At 32.9% G+C, this 7,536-nt stretch overlaps 1 pseudogene; it reads right to left on the reverse strand.

The window, feature by feature from the left end:
• Positions 1-4,066: 4,066 nt before the first annotated feature.
• Positions 4,067-4,185, reverse strand: LOC120595797 (uncharacterized; annotated as a pseudogene).
• Positions 4,186-7,536: the final 3,351 nt, after the last annotated feature.

A 7,536-nucleotide genomic window follows, 5' to 3' on the forward strand; every position in this document is an offset into this window, starting at 1 on the left:
TTAGAAGTATATTCTGTACTGAAAGCTAAAATAATAAATTGATTGATCAAAAATGAGAAAATAAACCCAAACACCACTGAGCAAATCTCGAAGAGCATTTACTTATATGAAAGCATTTCTAGATTATTAAGATACATTTAAAAATAGGTCTCAACTATAAATAATATAATGAAAGCATCCTCTGAGAAGCCAACCATTCAAAGTGGTTAGATGTTTGCATGAACAAGCAATAGGCTATTTCCTATGTAAATATTATATTGTCCACAGAGGCATAATGCAAATATATTTTCCTAACTACCAATTGAGTTAGGTACATGGGACTTGTAAAATAGAGGAGTACTTTTAAAAATGGACATTTGTTTGCAAATTTCAACCTGATTTGTTAGGGTTACCTCTAACAAACTCGAACTGTAAGGGGTAGCTACAAAAGATGGGATAAGAGGCACATACGTAAAAACCCATTCTGGTGAGGAGAGGTTTGAAACTCAGCTTCGGGAATTGAGGTTCGAGTCGCTGTGCACCCAAAGCCTTCTAGTCAACTGCACCAGTCGTTGTCCCGAAGAGGCCTCTGGCCCAGTGGCCAGGAGGTTCTTCAGCTGAGAACTGGGAGGATTAGGTGGTCTGGAGAGCGAGGTCGGACAAGGTCACGGAGAGGACTGAGACTTGAATGCTTCTCACAGGCATCCCCTCCTTATCCCTGGAGGGCCCTGCTCCACCCTATTCTGGTTAAGATGGCTCAGTCCTGAGCATCCCAGTCACTCCAGCGTGGCCTCTGCAGCACAAGCATCCTGCTTGAGTGGCCCTGCGTTCACCTGGTGCTGGCATCCTGCTGCTCCCACCCAGGTACTCTAGGGGGTGAAGGATAGGCAGAGAAACTGTTTGAAATCTTGGGCCTCTGCCTAATCTGATTCTGATCCCCCCTCTACTCTGAGGCCTCATTTTCCACATTCTTAATCCACCAACTAGAGAAGACAGGAAAAAAAAAATTCTAAAAAGTTACATGAACTGCTAAGGATTGCCTCAGGAAAATATAACTCAGAGGTAATTAAACTTCCAAAAATGCTAATACTACTACTAAGAACAATAATAATACAATAGAAATGATAGCAGTAGGAGTGGTCTTTTAAAATGCATATTAAATGAATATGAGGAAGGGATTGGTGCACCTGGGAGAACAGACAGCATAAAGTGAACAAATGATAGAAACTAATGTGCTTCTACTTCATCCCTGTCTTTTATCAAAGAGAGCTAAACTGAGAAAGGCAAAACAAACATGATTGAGGGAATTAAAACCTGAGATAAATGAGGAGAAAGCAAAGTACCAGGATGCTGTAGCAAGAGTTCAAGTCTCAGTCCAGAAAAGCTGCATCCCACAGTACTAAAAGAACTTACAGCTGTGTGCCTGCAACCATACTAGTAATTTCTGTGACATCTTCAGTAGAAGGAATGCCAGAAAACTATTGACAGTTAAACGTTCAATTAAAAAAAAAAAAAGATAAATTTGAATGCCAGGAAGCTTGATTTTTATATTTTTCAAAATTCTGGGATTTATTATTAAATGGTTTTAAAAAAATTTTAGAAAAGAAAGCGATGATCATTAGGAGCCAGTAGAGGTTCACCAAGAATAAGCTATGAATTTCTATTCGCTCAGAAATATCGTAGGAAAGGAAAATAAGTTGGCAACAGTGTCTTCCAGTTCCTTTACTTCCTGTGTGACTGTGCTCACAAATACAACAAGACAACTGAACTATAACACATGGCTGCATAAGGTGAAGTCTTTTGTACAAACTTGTATAAAACACTTAAGAGACCTATAGATGATTAAGGCAGTAGAACACGGTGATTAGAAGCAGAGATTGTGGAGCTAGACTGTCTGGTTTTGCCACTTTGTGACTTTGGGCAAATCATGTCATTTCTCTGCACCTATGCATTTTAAAGCACAAATAGTAATAGTATCTAACTCATAGATTTTTTGTGAAGATTTGATGAATAAATACCTGAAAAACATTTTTAAAAGTGTCTGGCACAAAGGAATAAATAAATGTTAATTTTTATTGTCTCTATTATATCTCAGATTAGGACAAAGTAGAGAAACAGACTTTAGGAAACTATTTGTATATTTGATTGAATGAACAAACACAAGTAAGTAGTACTGATTAATGAATTGATATCAGCATTATTTATCATTCATTTAAACGAATGCTGAGTACCTAGTATGAATCAGGCACTTCAGTAGGCACTAAGGGCACAGAGATGGAAAGAAAGTCATTGAAGAAAGACGTTAGTGTTATGACAAACGATTCTTCTTTGTTCAATGTTTTCAGTATTAATTTATATGCGATGTAGGTATGTTTTGAGAAATCCAAATGATACAAAGCTAGAATACAGTATAAATACATTGCGTGGCAAAATCAGAATAGAAAGATATTTTGAAAAATAGAGCACAAAGTCTAAACTAAACTAAAATTTAATAGAAATAAAGCTAAATAATATTTATATTTGAAAATATAATTTTTATTGAAAATCATGTATACTAATGCAGACAGATTATAAATTGGAAAAGGAAAAAAAAGAGAAGGAAATATCTTTAATTCCACCATCTATAGTATTTTTGTGTAAGTATATATCCCTATAATCATTTTACTATATGCATAGGTATGAATATCTTCACAATACATAAATATATATACACATAAATATTTCATATGTAAAAGTATATATACATGTAAATCCACTTAAAATGAATTGGTTTATATTTACTGTACTTTGTAATATGTTTATTTCATCTTAAAAGTAACATAATTTCATGTCATTAAATAGCCTTCAATACAGTGTTTAGTAATACCAGGCATTCCATTCCAGTTTTACTCTCACAAATAGCTGACACATGACAGAGGCTGACTGCTGAATACCACACCCATTTCCTCTTCTTCCTGTGCACTCAGCTAGACTACATTTTTTCAGCCTCCTTTGCAATTAGGTGGAACTCTGTGACTAAACTATAGCCAGTGGAAAACGAATAAATGAATGGGAGCTTCTCATGTGTGATTTCCCATGCTCTTTCCTCTTTGATCCAAATAACTTTGGAATCACAAGTTAAAAATTGTAAAGCTACAAGATGGAAAGATCCTGAGACCCGAATCATCATTGAATGGAAAGACTTTAGATGAATGAGAATAAACTTCTTTTGTCTTTGAGCCATTATACAATTTTTGGTTGGTTGTCATAGCAACTAACATTACCTTGACTAATATATGATAAGTGTACCACCATGTCTCCTTTCCTACTAAAAAAAAAATAGACATTATAAGTTTTAAAACTTTGTTAACTTTAAACTGATAAAATGCTTTCTAGTTGTTACTTCAGTTTGCATTCTTTTGATGATTAGAGATGACATAGTGAGGTGAGTGGCATGTCATAAATGGTGAACAATTTCAACATGATAAAAGATCAAGGGGTTTAGTTGATTAATATGTATATAAGTGTACAAGTGGCATGGGAAATTGATGCTCATAACAGGGGAGGAAATAGCCTCGTGAAGTTGTCCAGCAGTCAGACCAGAGCTGGACCTCAGATATGGACACAACTCCTTAGAGGGGACACCAGTGAACTGTACTTTCTCTCACTGAGGAGGACCAGGATATTTTTCTGGGAATACAGATAACTTAAAGAGGCAGGGCTGCCATGACTTAATAATGGTAATGAGGATGACACAAACAGGCACCTCTTGGCATTAATTTAGCATGAAAAACAGGTAAATTGACTTTTACATTGAGCATTATATTTTAAAATGGAAGAGAAGTAGAAACCACAGATGTTGGAGAGATCATATCACACTCTAAATGTATCTGGTTTGCATCCATTGCTTTTCCCATACTACAACACACATGCAGAAATGCACACACACATACACACGCACACACACACACACACAATCACATATTCTATTAGTATTTATTGGAAGAAGTTAACTTTTATTTATTTTTTTAAGCGAGGCAACACTTGATTGACCTCACAGATTACAAGGACCTTGTCATCTTACAATCCCTTATTCTTTTATTTTTTACGCCTACAGCACCTGGTCTTCCTGGGTGGTCTCCCATTGAAGTACTAACCAGGCCCAATCCTGCTTAGCTTCTGAGATCAGACAAGATCGGGCTTGTTCAGGGTAGCATGGCTATAGACTGGAAGAAGTTGACTTTTAAAGGACAAAGACTAATAGTAAAGCTAATCTTTATTAAGTGCTTAGTTTGTGCCAGACCTCATTTTAAGTACTTTATATATATGAACAAATTTACAGTAATTCATAACAATTCTTTAAGGGAGATTCTATTATTATCTCTGTTGCATAAGTAAGAAAACTGAAGCACAGAGAGGGAAGTGGTTTGCCTGGTATCACACAGTGAGTGAATGGTGCAGCTGGGATTTGAACCATGTAGTCTGGCACCAGAGCCCATGTAGTTAAACCACAACTTTAATGTAAGGCTGAAAATTGAAATCACTAAAGTAAACTAACAATAGAAGTAATGCATTTTTGGGGAAAAGCAATTGGAAAAAAATGATAAAAGAGTCCTAAATTTTTTGAAGTGGATTTTCATAATAAAACATTTTAATACATTCATTGACTTACTTGTAGTAATAAAATTCTGTAAATAAAATGCCATCATAAAAATATGCACATATATTTCTCTTTAATTAAAGAAAAGTACTATAATCCTAGTATCTAAGAATATTTTTCTAATACTCGGACTTAACTTTTTTGACTTTTCAGTATACAAATAATATAATAATAAGGTTACTTTTTGATCTGTAAAATGGGGTTGTTTGTGCTTACTTTCTTCCTTTAATATTATAAAATTATATACTTATAATTATATTTCTAGTTTCTATATTAAATTTATTAAATTATCTTGTCATTTAAGCAAAATAAATGTCTGTGTCCACATACTCCTGACTTGCTATGGCATATTTTCTCAAATTGTCTATCTCAGAAGCATTCCCATTGAAAAGTAATTGAGGATTACCTTTGAATCTCAAAACTTATACACTGTCTGACAGTATTCCTGCCTTCAGCTTTTTATCTCAAATCCATCTGTATCCAAATGTGAAAATAATTTATTTCAACCTCCTGTTCCCTTTCTTTTTGCCCTAAACATTGATACATAATACATTGAGCTCTCTCTATAGATAGATAGATAGATAGATAGATAGATAGATAGATAGATAGATAGATAGATATAGATATCTATATAGATAGATAGATATAGATATAGATATCTGTCTATATCTATATCTATCTATATATATATATATTCTATTACTCCTTTACCCAAATTCCCAACATGGGTTTCAGATTCTAACTAAGCAATTTTAAGAAACACATTTCTATAGGCTTTCTCCCTCTGTGTACCTTTTCTTACTCTCCTGTGTAATTATGATATGGTTCTTTCTTCTTTATAAAAATCCAGATCAAAACTTATCATTCTAGAAAGCTTTACTTGTATAATCCATTAACCATGATCTTGTCTTTACTATGTATTGCCTCAGCATAAATGATATATTTCTATTTGTCTATGTTGAGCAAGTTTTACTGCTACAATGTCATTGCGATGATGATCTTGGATAGACCAAGACTTCCAAATATTGGTGAGTTGTCCACTTATTTCAAGTAAGACTTGATAAAACCCAGATATATACATATATATATATATACACACACACACACACACACACACACACACACACATATAGTATGGTAGAGGAATGATCAACAAACATTATTCAAGTTGAAATTAATTTGTGTTTCCATGGGATGTGGAAATTATAACATTTTCCTTTGTGTTATAATTAGACTATAAATAACCCTTTATCTTCACAGAAACTTACACAGAGTAGGTGCTCACTAAATAAGTTCGTTAATTATATTATAATAGTTTTCTTGTAATAAACATTTAAAATTAGAAATCTATCATGTATGGTTACATATTTTTAAGGAAACCATGCTTTTACATACAGGTCATAATACCAGTACATTTCTATGAAAATAATTGATATTTACAATGACCTGGACCAATAACAACTTTATAATAATGAGGTATAATCTGTTATAAAAATAATAATACAATCCAAGAACTAAGAAGAATCTCAAGTGATCATTTCGTTGATAAGTCCCTCACATTGCATGTGAATTTACATTTACATTTACAAATAAAAACGTGCAGTTAATTTTGCTTTCATTTTTAATTCAATAGGGACAATTTTCTAGAGTGAATATAAATCAATATTTTAGGAAATGAAAATGATTTTATTTGTATTTTAATTTCTTAAAGTGAGACATCTCTTAGAAAAACTCACTATATTATTTTTCTTTATTAATTCCTCTTATTTCTCAAAATTATATTTATAAAATATGTGTTGTTCAAATTAACTAGAGTGCTCCAAAATCATGATTTTTATTCCTAACTCCAGCCAGCTGCTACAGAGTTTACAAACTGAGATCCCAAAGAGAAGGCAGCCATAAAGCTCAAAATATTGAAGGTCTTATATTAAATCAGCGTTATCAATAAATTTTTATTCCTTCTCTAATCTTTTTTATTTTTATGAGATTTGCATTAAATGTGGAGAGATTAATTATTTTAGAAGATTACATTGCCTATATTTTAGGTCCCTCCAAAAATACAAAAAAATGTTTTATTTCTATCCAGTGTTTCAATAGAAATAAGTACCTGACATATGCTGATATGTGTAAGAAATAGAATACAAACATTTATACATAATTAATTCTTTCTTTACCCTACTCTCCTCTTCCAGGTTTTGTCTCACATAAAATAATGACCAGATAGCAGGAAAGAATACTAACAGCATGTTTCAGAAAATATGCTAAGTATTTGTATATTTTTATTGTCATAACAACTCTTTGATATAGGTATTATTTTTCTAATTATTACAAATAAGAAATTAAGATATCATTATTGATGTCATAAAGATAAGTGGTCAGAATTAGAAACAACAGCTGTCTTTTCTTTAGTCTGTTTCCTTAGTAATTCTAAAGAAAACACACTTCCTTTGGTTAGAAAAGACTGTAGTTAATAGCTAGAAGGATGCAGAAAATATTCTAGAGAAATTTCTAAGGTAGGGAGCCATATTTTGGTTAAGTAACAAGTAGCTGGGTGGGGTGGGGGGGCTTGCAGTTCCACTTGTCTCTTTAAAACATAATTTCATGTTCCCTGTGATCCAACTATTTTAAAATATAGATTTCCATACTTGTGAAATTTTGAGTACCTTATATCAATAAAAGATATACATAAGCTGCCTATACTTGAGAATCAACAATTTGGTAAATGTCTTCAGATATCTTTAATCAAACTCTAGTTTAGTATGAAAGAATAACTAGAATGTGTTTTATTAGAATTCAACAAATATGCAGAGATTTTCCTGCAAACTGTTACTGAGAAAAGGCCGTTTAACAGATTTAGGCACATCACAAAATTTTAGTGCCTCTTCAGTGCACAGAGCAGTATAAGGATAAATAGGAGA

Source organism: Pteropus medius, unplaced genomic scaffold (genome assembly GCF_902729225.1).
Source record: "Pteropus medius unplaced genomic scaffold, Ma_sr-lr_union100, whole genome shotgun sequence".
In the NCBI taxonomy this organism is placed as follows: domain Eukaryota; kingdom Metazoa; phylum Chordata; class Mammalia; order Chiroptera; family Pteropodidae; genus Pteropus; species Pteropus medius.